We start from the raw sequence: 14,479 nt of genomic DNA on the forward strand, positions 1-14,479 counted from the left end.
CTTTTGGTACAATGACTCTGTGTATTCCTTCCATCTTTTCTTGATGCATTCTGCATCATTCAATAATTTGCCCAGTGAATCTTTCAATAACGAAAGTCGGGGCTTGAATTCTTTCTTCAGTTCCCCCAGCTTGAGAAATACTGACCGTGTTCTTCCCTTTTGGTTTTCTAACTCTAACTCATCTGCACTTAGCAGGTTGTTAATGAGTCTTTCTCCAAATCTGATTCCACATTCTTCTTCATATAATTCAACTTCTCAGAATATTTATCCAGAATAAAGATTCAATAAATATGATGAAACAATACAACCTTGATTCACACATTTCATGATTTTAAACCATTCAGTGTTCCCTTGTTCTGTTCAAATGACTGCCTGTTTGTCTATGTACACAAGGTTCATGAGCACAATTAAGTGTTCTGGAATTCTCATTCTCCACAAGGTTGTCCATAGCTTGTCACAATCCACACACTTGAATGTCTTTGCTTAGTCAATAAAGCACAGGTAACACCTTTCTGGTATTCTCTGCTTTCAGCCAAGATCCATTTGATGTCAGCAATGAGATCACTCATCCCAAGTCCCTGTCTGAATATAGCTTAAACCTCTTGAGGTTCCCTGTCAACGTACTGCTGCAGCCATTTTTGAATGAACTTTAGGACAATTTTATTTGCATGCAATATGAGTGATATTGTCCAGTCATTTCTGCATTCCATTGAGTCACCTTTCTTTGGAATGGGTACAAACATGGATCTCTTCTAATAATTTGGCCAGGTTGCTGTCTTCCAAATTTTTTTGACATAGATCAGTGAGTGCCTCCAGTGCTCCATCAGTTTGCTGAAATATTTCAATTTGTAATCCATCAATTCCCGACACCTTGTTCTTTGTCAGTGCCTTCAGCATACCTTGCACTTCTTGCTTCAGTGTCACAGGCTCTTGATCATATGCTACCTCTTGAAATGATTGAACACCGACCATTTATTTTTGGTTCAGCGACTCTGTGTAATCCTTCCATCTTCTGTTGCTTTCTTCATTATTCAATACTTTGCCCACAGAATACTTCAGTATTGTAAGTACAGTCTTAATTTTTTTCTTTAGTTCTTTCAGCTTGAGAAATGCTGAGTGTGTTCTTCACTTTTGGTTTTATAACTCCAGTAATTATGCATTTCATTATAATATGTGACTTTGTTTTCTTGAGTTGTCCTTTAAAGTATTCCATTCATCTGTTTTACTGCCTCATTTCTCTCATATGCTTTAGCATCTCTGTGCTGAAGAACAAGTTTTGAAGTCTGTTCTCACATCCATTTTCATCTTTTCCTTCATTCTTGTCTTCTTAATGACCCTTTGCTTTCTTCCTGTATGATGTTCTTGATATCATCCTAAAACTCTTCCGGTCTTTGGTCATGAATGTCTAAATAATGTACTTGAGATGATCTCTAAATTCAAGTGTGATATGTTCAAGGACATATTTTGGCTCTCATGGACTTGTTTCAATTTACTCAGCTTCAACCTGAACTTGCATTTGAAGTTGACCAATTGATGGTCTGTTCCACAGTCTGCGTTGACCTTGTTCTAGTTAATGATATGATGCTTTCCCACTGTTTCTTTCCATAGATGTAGTGAATTTGATTTTGGTGTATTCTATCTGGTGAGGATATGTGTATAGTCATCTTTTATGTTGTTTAAAAAAAGCTATTTACAATTAAGAATTCATTGGCCTTTCAGAATTCCACTATGTGATCTTCTGCATCATTTCTATCACCAAGGCCATATTTTTTTAACTATGAATCCTTCCTCTTTGTTTCCAATAATTGCATTCCAATCACCTATAATTAAGAATACATTTTAATTACATTTTTGATCAATTTCAGACTGAAGAATTTGGTAGAGTCCTTCAATTCCATCAACACTGGCTTTAGTGGTTGTTGTGTGAATTTTAATGATAGCTACATCACATCAGCTAATCTTCATCATAATCATATGGATATTATCCTATCACGAAAGCATTGAAACTCAAGCTAGATTTTGAAATGTCCTTTTTTATGATGAAAGGGATGCCATTACTCCTCGGTTGTAATCTCATAATGGCAAACCATGTGATTGTCAGATTCAGAATGGCCATTACCAGTCTGTTCCAGTTCAGTAATGCCTAGTATATGGATGTTTTTGTGTTCCTTTACATTTTTTGACATATTCTAATTTTTGTAGATTCATATTTTATACATTCAATGTTCTGATTATTAATGAAGTTTACATCAATAAGTAACAGCAATCTAGCCCCTTTATTAAATTAATTAATAAAAACTTTGATAGGGTGAATAAAGATAAAGACATCCTCATTGTTCAATAGCCTTTAATGCATGTGAAATTTCAAAGTGAATAAAGAAGACCATAGAAAAAATAATACATTTGAGTTATGGCATTAGAGAATAATATTAAACATATCATGGACTGTCAGAAGAACAAACTGATCTGTGTTGTAAAAAGTACCACCAGAATGCTTCCTAGAAGCAAGGATAGCCACACTTTGTCGGTCATATTTCAGACATATTATCAGAAAAGACCAGTTTCTGGAGAAAGGCATCATGCTAGGTAAATTGGAGGGTCTGAGAAAAAGAGGAAGATCCCCAAAAACCTATATTGGCACCATTTCAGCAGCAATGGGATCAAGCATAATAACAATTTTGAAGTTGACTTAGGTACTGGCAGTGTTTCATTCTGTTTTGTACATTTGCAAAAACCATGTAGAGACCATACCTGACTTCTCCTGGATTCCAAGGAGGAAAGAAAATCAATCTCATTAGACCAGTACCAATTTCTATGAAGCAGAGGTCAGTAATGCTTCCACCCTACAACCTTCTTTACCCTATTTTGACACCAACCATGCCTCCCACAGCACTCTCTGCTTCACATCTGGGTTCGATAATCCATTGTAACGACCACACAGAACTCAGAACAATAGTCATGATTATGGAGTTTATTAGGGAAGTGAACAGGGTACAACTCAGGATCAAAACCAACTCAGCACACAGCAGGTCAGTCAGGAACACCTCACTCTTGTCTTTGGCCTTTCAGACATGTGGTCTCTTGGCCTCTGTTCTTCTGAAGCACATGTTACAAAGTTCTTTTAGCCAGTTTGTGAATGTTCAAAGGGCACATTCTTCAAGCCAGTCTCTTACCCATAAGTACTCACCTTTACTCCGTCTATAGACCTATAGCCTGAAGCTGCTCTGTATCCCGACTGCCTCTGTTGTCGTTGTTTTTCTAGGTAGGCATCTCACGTGTCGGTTATGTGATTCCTTCCTGGGGGTCCTGAGATCTTCCATCTCTCCTTTTGAGATGGCTCCTTTTAAGCCTATTTGGATGGCTAAACTAACCAATCCCAGCCTTAGAGTCCTGTCGACCTTATTTGCACAGTCCACCCAATGACTTTGTGAGAATTAAGAAGACTTTGGATAGAAAAGCCATATCAAGTAATTTTAAGATACCACAACATTAGATGGTTAGATGAGCATAGATATAGGTATAAAATATATGTTACACTCCTGAGAATCATTTTATTTTCTAATAATATTTTTTTCTGTCTTTGTAAGTTCCATATTAGGAGAAATTACCTGTGTGCTACTTAATAAATATTTGAGTTAGTCTAATTACTGGTGTTTGAACTACTACTTTCAGCAATTGTTTGAACTCAATAGTCACTCTGCAGGATAGAACACCCAGTGATCTGTTCCTATAAAGATTTTAGTCTAGAAGACCCAGGGGCAACTCTATTATGTATTAAATATATGAATTGTAATCAAATGAAAGGCACAAAGCAAGAAAAATGGATATGAATAATATTATTTTTATTAATAAATATATACAAATATTTAGCTTCATTACCAATGCAATTTGAATTGAGAAAGTATTTATAATGTCATCTAAAACCAATTATTACTTTTATCCTCATATTTGACTAATTAGTTCTTGTAAAATAAGGAAGAATTTGATTTGAACACTGTCCCATTGAAAAGGTAGTTTTTTCTGTTTGCTGAGAGTCATATTATAGTCCCAAAAAAAGTTGATGGCTGCTATAAACATCTTTTAATCTTTTGACTAGAGTTTCTGCAAAGGATTATTTTCTTGCCTGATTGTTCCAGCCTCATTCAGTTCTTCTGCTAAAGAACTGTTTACCTCTTATCTTGTTAAGGTTTTTATCTTTCTTTCCTCTGTATCTTATATTAGATTATACTTAGATTAACACTGTTCCCCTGGCTTCCTTTTCCTTTGTGATGTTATATAAAAAGGAATTAACACATTAATTTTCAATCCCCAGCTAAAGAGAATTTGTAGCCCACCTGTGTTTGGCAAACAACAGTAAATCTAACTGGACTTTTGTGTGGCAAATTTCTCTGTCAAATCCTTTTTTTTCTCTAAGTTGTCAAATGGACTTTCCTTCAAAACAAGCTTAATACATGATATCTCTACATCAAATGGCTTATTCCACAATGTAATTGAATGTTAATAATAGTGTATATTCATCATTTGAAGTCCTGGTATAGCACTGTAAGAGAAACACTAGACCCCAAGGTCAGTTTGAACTTTAATGTAGGCTGTTCAAACTCATTAGTCACTCTTCAGAAACCCTATACAGGGTCACTATGAGTTAGAACTAACTTGACAGCATTTTGTAACAACAACAACAACAACAATTCATCATTTAATATATTTACCATATTCTGCTTTATAACTTTAGCTTCAGTTTCCTTTAAGAATAATTTCCAAGAAACACAGGCAGTATGTCTGATAGTATTTTTGATCAAGGTTGGGGGTTAAAGCTCTTCAATCACACCTCAGAAACATTATACAGGGCTGCTGTGGGTCAGAACTGACTTGACACTAGTTAACAACAACCCATGGATTAAGGAGCCCTAATAGTGTAGCGGGTTGCACGTTAGGCTGCTAGCTGTAAGGTCAACAGTTCGAATCCACCAGCACTCCTGTGAGAAAGATGAGACTCTCTGCTCCCATAAAGATTTACAGCCTTGGAAACCCTATACACGGTTGCTATGAGTTGGAACCGACTCAGCAGCACACCATTAGCACCACCATCAACACCCATGGATTGCTTGCCAGGCAGTCAGCTTTATATTGTTTCCATGGCAATCTGTTGACAGAGTCCCTTTGTTGTTGTTAAGTGTCATTGAGTCAATTCTGACTCATAGCAACCCTGTATAGGGTTTTTGAGGACCTGCTAGTGGGTTTGAATTACTGACCTTGTGGTTAGCAGTCCAGTGTTTTGCCTATGGTACCATACCAGTGATTTGGTGCACAAGATTGTAATTCATTTACAATAAGAAAAAAGATTCAAACTCATTTAAAGTAGGAACCGCAAGCTATGTGATAACTTCCTCTGTTACCTACTTACTTTAATTACTTTCAACAAATATGTGTTTTACCATCTCAGTCCTTAGTTGAGGACATTTTCCTTGCCAGTGAAGATGGAAATAAACTAAGGACCCAGCCATTCTTTTTCCTTCTGTCAATTACCAAGTCCTACAGACATTTCCTGATCGCCTCTGTTTGCAAAAATGACCTTTCAGTTGTACAAGTGCTGTTTTCACAAGTCCAACTTACTTGTTTCTGGTTTTGCTCATATTTACTTTTATCTTGTTATTTACAGCTTTTTATATGCGTTTCCTTATGTACTTACTAGAGAATTCATGATTCTCAGATACTTTGGTAAGACCCTCATTCAGTAAGTATTTATTGAGGAGCTATTGTGTCAGGTGTTATGCTCAGTACTATGATACAAACTGAGGAAACAAGAGCAATGTGAACAACAACCTCCTAATTTTTGTGTGGTTACATACACTCATTCAAGAGCAAAGATGTCAGTTTGAGGCCTAAGGTGCACCTGACCCAAGCCATGGTATTTTCAATAATCTCATATGCATGCGAAAGTTAAACAGTGAATAAGGAAGAAGAGTGAAGAAATGATGCATTTGATTTATGGTTTTGGAGGAGAATATTAAAAGTACCATGGACTGCCAAAAAAGCAAACCAATCCATGTTAGTAGAAGTACAGTCAGAATGCTCCTTGAATGCCAGGTTAGCCAGACTTTGTCTCTCATACTTTGGATATATTATCAGGAGGGACCAGTTCCTGGAGAAGAATAGCATGCTTGGTGAAGTGCAGGGTCGGCGGAAAACTCCAAAAGAGGTGGATTGGCACAGTGTTAGATTGTGAGTATGATGTAGGATCACAAAGTGTTTCGTTCTTTGGTATTGACTGGATGGCACCTAACAACAAAAGCAACATACATGCATATGTGTATCTATGAATGTATATTTATATGTTTACATATGTTTCAATTCTGCTCCATGGCACACAACAACAATAACATGTGTTTTAATGTATCTATAAGTATATACATGTGTGTGCATGTATATATATTCATGTATACAATAAAGCATTTAGAGGACACAGTTCTGGACACTTCTTGAAGCTTTAAAATCCAGAATTTCGTGGGGTAACTTTGTCAATTATCATAATATAGCTCACAAAGTTTATGTTCCATATCCTAATTTAAAGAGCAGTGCCTGGAATCTTCGAAGCAAAGCTTATGAATAGCCCTCTAAGACACAACTATCAATCTCTTCTTATCTGGGGAAAAAGAAAAAGAAGGAAACCAAAAACACAGAGAAGACACAAGTTTATAAGACTAAGTCCTATCTGCCTCATCTTCTCTGAGAACAGAAGAACTTGATGGCACACAGCTATGACTTATAGCTGTTCTATCAGGAGCACAATGGGTGGGTCTTGACAGAAGGTGAGAAAAATGTGGAATGGAACTCAAATTCATAGAAAATTCAGACTGGTTGAAATGAGAGCACTCTCCCATACTATGGTCTCAAAATATTCCTATAGTGACACACAAATTAGCACGCATATATATGTTTGTTGTTGTTAGTTGCCATCGAGTTGGTGCCTACTCAGAGCACAGAAGAATGAAACACTGCCCGAGCCTATGCCAACCTCACTACTGTTCCTTTTTTCCTCTGACCCTCCACCTGACCAAACATAATATCCTTCTCCAGTGACTGGTCCCTCCTGACAATATGTCTGAAGTATGAGAGAGGATGTTTGGCCATCTTGGCCTCCAAGGAGCATTTTGGTTGCACTTCTTCCAAAATGGATCTATTGGTTCTTTTGGCAGTCCATGGCACTTTCAATATTCTCCTCCAACACCATAACTCAAAAGCATCAATTCTTCTATGGTCTTCCTTATTCACTGTCCAGCTTTGCATGCATATGAGGTTATTGAAAATCGCATGGCTTGGGTCAAGTGCACCTTAGTCATCAAGCAGATATCTTTGCTCTTCAACACTTTAAAGAGCTCTTGTGCAACAATACATCGTTTGATTTCTTGACTGCTGCTTCCATAAGTGTTGATAGTTGATGCAAGAAGAATGAAGTCCTTGACAACTTCAATCTTTTCTCTGTTGATAAGAATATTGTTTATTGGTCCAGTGGTGAGGATTGTTGTTTTCTTGACATTGAGATGTAATCCATACAGAAGGCTGTGCTCTTTGATCTTTCTCAGTAAATGTTTTAAGTCCTCTTCACTTTCAGAAAGCAAGGCTGTATCATCTGCATATATGTGTTAGCTTATATGAAAAATGTTGTTGTTAAGGTGCTAAGTGCAGAGTCAGTTCCAACACATGGCGATCCTATATAGGGTTTCTGAAGAGCAGCTGGTGAGTTTGAACTACCGACCCTGTGGACCACACCAGGACTTCTACAAATAGTTAAGACAAATACAAATAACTAAGAGGAAGGAAATTTTATAAAGCATGATTATAATAGTATCCAAATTGTGTAAAATTGTAAATTTATTTGTATAACACACCTCACAATCTTTTATCTGACATCACTGAAATTTTTATATATTTCAAAATTCAGTAGTTTAAGATTTTAAGAAGGTGACACTAGATGTTGTTTAACACTTCACGAAGTATCTTGAATGGGTATACCATAATCAAACACACTATCATGTCTGTTCTAAAATATAAATGCACATTAATAAAATATATGATACCTATGCATGAGAATGGGACCTGGTGTGGCAATGTAGGATAAGCACAGGACTGCTAACCACAAGATCACTGGTTCAAACCCACAAGCCACTCCTCAGAAATGCTATACTGGCTCACATTGAGTCAAAAACCACTAGATGGCACTTAAAAACAACAACAACTATCTATAAGGATGTATCAGGATTTGTCACAAATACATTATACAAAACTTTATGTTTTCATTATATAAAAAATTTAAGAACTGTATACTACTTCCTTATATATGCAAAGTGTTGTAGAGCAAAGATGCCATTTTGAGGACTAATGTGCACCTGATGCAAGCCATGATATTTTCAAAAGTTGGACAGTGAATAAGGAAGACTCTAGAAGAATTGATGCATTTGACTTATGGTGTTGGAGGAGAATATTGAAAGTACTATGAAACTGCCAAAATGACAAATAGATCCGTGTTGTAAGAATTACAGCCAGATTGCTCCTTATAAGCCAGGATGGCTCCACTTCATGTCTCATACTTCAGAAGTATTATCAGGAGGAACCAGTCACTGGAGAAGCATATCATATTTGATGAAGAGGAGAGTTGGAGAAAAAGAGAAAGACCCCCAACAAGAAGGATTAGAACAGTGGTGGCAGCAATGGGCTCAAGCATGGCAGTGATTGTGAGGTTGGTTCAGGATAGGGCAGTGTTTCATTCATAGGATCACTATGTTGTTGTTGTTGTCAGGTGCCATTGATTTGGAACCAACTCATAGAGACCCCATGTACAGCAGAACAAAATAATGTCCAATCCTGGGCCAACAACATCACTACCGCTGCCACACTTGACGCCATCAGTGATGCCACCTGGCTTATCCATCTCATTGGGGGTCTTCCTCTTTTTCTCTGACCCTCCACCTTACCCAGCATGACATCCTTCTCTAGCGATTGTTCCCTCCTGACAATATGTACAAAGTATGAGAGACGAAGCTTAGCCATCTTGGCCTCCAAGGAGCACTCTGGCTTCACTTCTTCCAAAACAGATCTATTGGTTCTTTAGGCAGCCCATGGCACTTTTAGTATTCTCCTCCAACACCACAACTCAAAGGCATCAATTCTTCTATGATCTTCCTTATTCACTGTCCAGCTTTCGCATCCATATGAGGTTATTGAAAACACCATGGCTTGGGTCAGGTGCACCTTAGTCCTCAAGCTGACATCCTTGCTCTTCAACACTTTAAAAAGTTCCTGTGCAGCAGATTTGCCCAATGCAATACGTCGTCTGATCTCTTGACTGCTGCTTCCATGAATGTTGATAGTTGATCCAAGAAGAATGAAGTCCTTGACAACTTCAGCCTTTTCTCCATTGATAAGAATGTTGTTTATTGGTCCAGTGGTGAGGATTTTTGTTTTCTTGGCATAGAGATGCAATCCATACTGAAGGCTGTGTTCTTTGATCTTCATCAGTAAATGCTTCAAGTCCTCTTCACTTTCAGCAAGCAAGGTTGTATCATCTGCATATCACAGGTTGTTAATGAGTCTTCCTCCAATCCTGATGCCACGTTTTTCTTCATAGAACCCAGCTTCCCATATTATTTGTTCAGTGTACAGGTTGAATAAGTATGGTGAAAGAACACAAGCTTGTTGCACACCTTTCCTAGTTTTAAAACATTCAGTGTTCCCATGTTCTGTTCGAACAACTGCTTCTTGGTCCAGGTACAGATTCCTCATGAGTACAATTAAGTGTTCTGGAATACTCATACTTCTCAATGTTGTTCATAGCTTGTCATGATCCACACAATCGAAAGCCTTTGCGTAGTCAATAAAGCATAGGTAATCATCTTTCTGATATTCTCTGCTTTCAGCCAAGATCCATCGGACATCAGCAATGATATCTCTCGTTCCACAGCCTCTTCTGAATCCAGCTTGAACCTCTGGAAGTTCTCTGTCAGTGTATGATTGTAGCCGTTTCTGTATTACCTTTAGCAAAACTTTACTTGCTTGAGATATCAAAGAGATTGTCCGATGATTTCCGCATTCTGTTGGTTACTGTGAGTCAGTACCAATTTGATGGCATCTAACAACAATAACAATACATGCAAGGATGCATTTACAAAATGGAAATTATCAGTTTCATGGTTTTTCAGTGTAATTTTACCTTGCTCCTTATCATTTTAATAGAATTTTTTCAGTAAGATTTACTAATTAGCTCTTGAGAAAAAAAATATTTTCTTATAGTTTTGAAGAAAATTCCACATTTTCATGAAGACCAGTATTAATGACTCTATTTATTCACATTTGACATTCTTGATTTAATTGTATGTTATTCCTATGGTGGGTCAAAATCACATAGCAAGTGACCATTGTCTTGTGGAAGTCCTTCTTTAATGAGTAAACAAGAGTGATTTGTGATTTATTTATTATCACTGGAGATAACCAAGGCTAGCCAATGGCATACTCCTTTTATTGTTTAGAACATTTCATTTTATATATATATAAAAGGATGGTATGGATATATGTGAAAAGGGTTTATCTATCAAATATTGTCTGCTCTTGTTCATTTTATATATTTGCTAGGTAAGTCCATTGTCCCATATTTAATGCAAGGTTACATTTCTGTTTAGTCTCAGCAGTAGTGTGCCTGTTAAGTTGACGCCAATTTGTAGAGAGTAGAACTATCCCCTTGGTTTCTCTAGGGCATAATCCTTAGGGGATCAGATTGCCATGTCTTTTCTCCTACAAAGCCACTGGTGAACTGAAACTGTCGATCTTACAGTAAGCAACTGAATGCACAACCACTGCAACACTAGGCTTCCTTTAGTCTTTGTTTTTGTTATTGTTACTTCTTTACCTGACTATAAATGACACACTAATTACTTATTCCTTAATGAAGTCTAACAGTTCTTCCCAGCACATTTTGTCCTCTCTCACTTCTATGCACTTTTACTAAAAAAAATGGTGTTTTAATTCTTTTCTTTGTTCCATTTTTTATTCTAGTAAATTCCTCAGTGACCTTGGAAGTTGATTCTCATTCTCTATCTCTCAGATTGATTCATCTACATTCTTTTGAAGTTTGCAGAAAACTTAGACATGAAAGAAATGTGCTGGGTTAGGAAAGGGACAAAAGAATCAGAACACAGAGTTTTATGCCATGATTCTCTGAAATGGAAGAGTAGGGGTGTAAGCTTCTTTACACCACGGATGTCTTAAAAAGTAGACCTTATGTGTACATTTCGTATTCTCTGTGGTAAATGGATACTATTCTGGAAATGAAAAGTCTAAGAATTTATTGAAAATGGATTATTTCCTGCTCTGTTTTCTAAACAGTTAAGTACAGGGAACTAGACAAATATTTGACTTTTCCTTTCAATAGTTATAGTTTTCTAGTTGTTTTAAGTGCAAGATTGTAACCTCATATATCCACATAGATTTTTTTTTTTTTTTAATTTCAAGATACTTTATTTTTAAAACAGTTCACAATACTAAGCTTTTGGCCCATTCTGCAATTGGACAAGGCAGAAATGCTTGCTTAACAACTCAATGCAATCTCTAGTAGCATGTTTGAAAAGTGGATAAAAATGCATATAAAATAAATATTCAAATTGTTTCCATAGGAACACAGATAAGCATGAACCCATCTCCTAGTCCTTTATAGTGTTGCTTCTGTGCCAACCCTACTCTTATAAAGATATTTCAAAACTAGCAGTAATTAAGTTAAATGGTCCCCCCAAATGCCTTAATTCAAGTTAAACTCACAGTCAAGAGCTACAAAAATGGTCTCTGCACATTAATACTAGCTGAAGCACTAGTTGTTGGACGGCATTTCAGTCCACTTTCCCAAAGTAAGGCGCTGACATCCTGTTCCTCGACTTCTGACGGGAACTCGTGGTTCTTGATTTGCTGCATGAGTTGCCATGTTGGCCCCGACATCATGGAGTAGATAATTGGTCTCTGGACCCCATTGAAAATAAAACCAGCAGCAACAGTATAACCATACATGTTTTCAAACAGCATCCAATCACCCACATGCATTTCTGGCAGGTCACAGCACTCAACAATCCAATCAAGGCCATCACACGTGGGTTCCCCATAGGCTAGATGAATATTACTTATCATCTGGTATGGATCTCTTTGCAGAAGGGCCTTGGCATGTACATGATCATAAAGGATGAAGTTAAATGGTCCATATACTCCAGCATTCACATAATACATAAAAGTTTGTTCACTGGATTGATCTTCATCATCAAAGCCTATCTTTTCCTTTAATATAAGTTTCTTGGCAATGATATTTACACAAAGGGTGAAAGCTGATGCAACATAGTGTCTGCCTGGTCAGCAAGTATTTTCACGCCACAATCTGATGGAAAGTACGTGTCCAGTGCTGCATTGATTACATTGGTGGTTCCTTCAATTTAAGTTTTACATCCTCAAACCCAGGAAAGTCATCACCAATATTTAGTAGACACAAACCAACTTCAGCTCCTATGCCAAAGCCACAGTGGGCACCAGAGATTGATTGCACGAAGGTCTCAGGATCAGTAAAGCCATTTCCCACATGGAAGCTGATACCATGACATCAATATTTAGCTCTTTAGCCTGTTCTAACAGAAATCTGCTGATCTTGAAAGTGGCGCCAATTTAGAAGACAGACTGCTTTGCAATCATCAGTGGCAATGCACAAAACCAAATTTGCCTTTGGATGGGCCCTGACAACTTTCATCAACTCTACTTTGCTATCAAAAATCATCATCTGAACTCCATTATTGGCAGCATACTTAACTTGAGATACTTGTTTACAATGACTTTCATTGGTTATTCTCTCAAGAGGCACACTGAGCCTTTTTGCACTAATTGTATTTCCATCTTGCTAACACAGTCAAATCCTGTCCCGATGGCAGCTGGGGTTTTCACTAAGGCTCTGCTATGGTTACATTTGACCGTATTAAAAAGGAGTGACAAGGGGAAGAGCTTTTAACCAACTTAAATGTCTCTTTAGGATGTCTCAAGGTCCACAACATAGAAGGTATCTTTATCGTCTGAAGACGAAACTTCATTAATGTTTGGGTCCAGAATGTCCTTGGCATTAAAAACTTCATCAAGGAAATGACAGTCAAAAGCTTCATTACTAAAGTTGTCTATGGTTTCTTGATGTTCCTCTGAAACACAACAAAACAGAAAACCAAGAGATAGAATTTCCAGATTTTCACAAAGGCAATTCTACAGGAATGCCAATAATAATGCCAGGAATAATAAGAGTGTACCCTTGGTGCAGCAGTGGAAATGTTCTTAGCATGCACAGACATCACGGACAAGACCCCATTGAAGTGCCTCAGTGAAAGCTCAGAAAAGGGGCTCTGCAGCTCCTGGCACTGTCCCCGTCACCTCTGCCGCTCCTGGTCATCTGCCTGCCTGGCTACCACGCTCCCTCCCGCTGGAGGACTGACACCTGAGGTGGTGTTGGGGCTGCTGGAAAGTGGCGGCCAGCAGCAGAGGCTGGAGGAGACTGACCTAGCTGAAAGGGATGGATTCTTCATATCAAGAATCAAGCTTGCCTCCTCAGTACACTGGGTTCACAGGGACAGGCAAGTTAGACATCAACTACCAAATTTGGGGGGCTATAAAAGCATGAACCCTCAGTGATATGGACTGGCAAAATGGCAGCATCAATGGGCTCAGCCATGGTAACAATTTTGAGATTGACCCAGGACCAGGCAGTGTTTTGTTCTGTTGTGCATAAGGTCTCTATGAGTCAGTACCGACTCGATGGCACCTAACAACAAAGGCATGAAGTGGCTGACTTACAATCATTCAGGAGGGTGCTTAGTGTCAGAATGATGGGGGTAAGACAGAATCCCCACTGAAAGAGTTTCTTTTTGTCCAAATGGGTCAAAAAAGAATTTCTTTTTGTCCAAATTTTGTCCAAATGATGATGATGGAGATAGGATTTTGTGATTCAATTGTGAGTCATTGTTATCAGAACTAAAGGCGTTTGTAACAAGTGTAAATTTAGAAGTGTAACTAAAAGTGGGGAGCAGTTAATCTGTCATAGCAGGAACAGAGGACTCTAGGACCATGAAGAAGGAAGAGCATGAGAGCAGTGAGGGATCCTAACCAGAAAAGCAGGGACAACAGACAGAGATGGTGGCAGAGGTGATGGGATAGAGAGACTTGAGGCCCATGGAATGAAAAAGGTAGTGTGCCTGCAGGTGGGAGGCTGGATTGCAAAATGTTCCCTTTGGACATTTAAAATAATATATATTTTCTATGTTATAGGGTACATCAAAAATTTTAAAAAAGGTAATAGAGGTAAATGCAATTAGCTGATGGTGCATGGAGAGGATTATCATCATTGTAATCATTTGTTGAATATAAAATGGATGAGCTACACTGTAAACCTTCACTCATTAAATTCACAATTAAAGCTTAAAAT

The 14,479-nt window shown here is 37.8% G+C and overlaps 1 pseudogene; it reads right to left on the reverse strand.

Annotated features, from left to right (window-relative positions):
* Nucleotides 1-11,814: 11,814 nt before the first annotated feature.
* Nucleotides 11,815-14,479, reverse strand: part of LOC102816690 — a 175,283-nt pseudogene continuing 172,618 nt past the window's right edge.

Source organism: Chrysochloris asiatica, unplaced genomic scaffold (genome assembly GCF_000296735.1).
Source record: "Chrysochloris asiatica unplaced genomic scaffold, ChrAsi1.0 scaffold00264, whole genome shotgun sequence".
NCBI lineage: Eukaryota > Metazoa > Chordata > Mammalia > Afrosoricida > Chrysochloridae > Chrysochloris > Chrysochloris asiatica.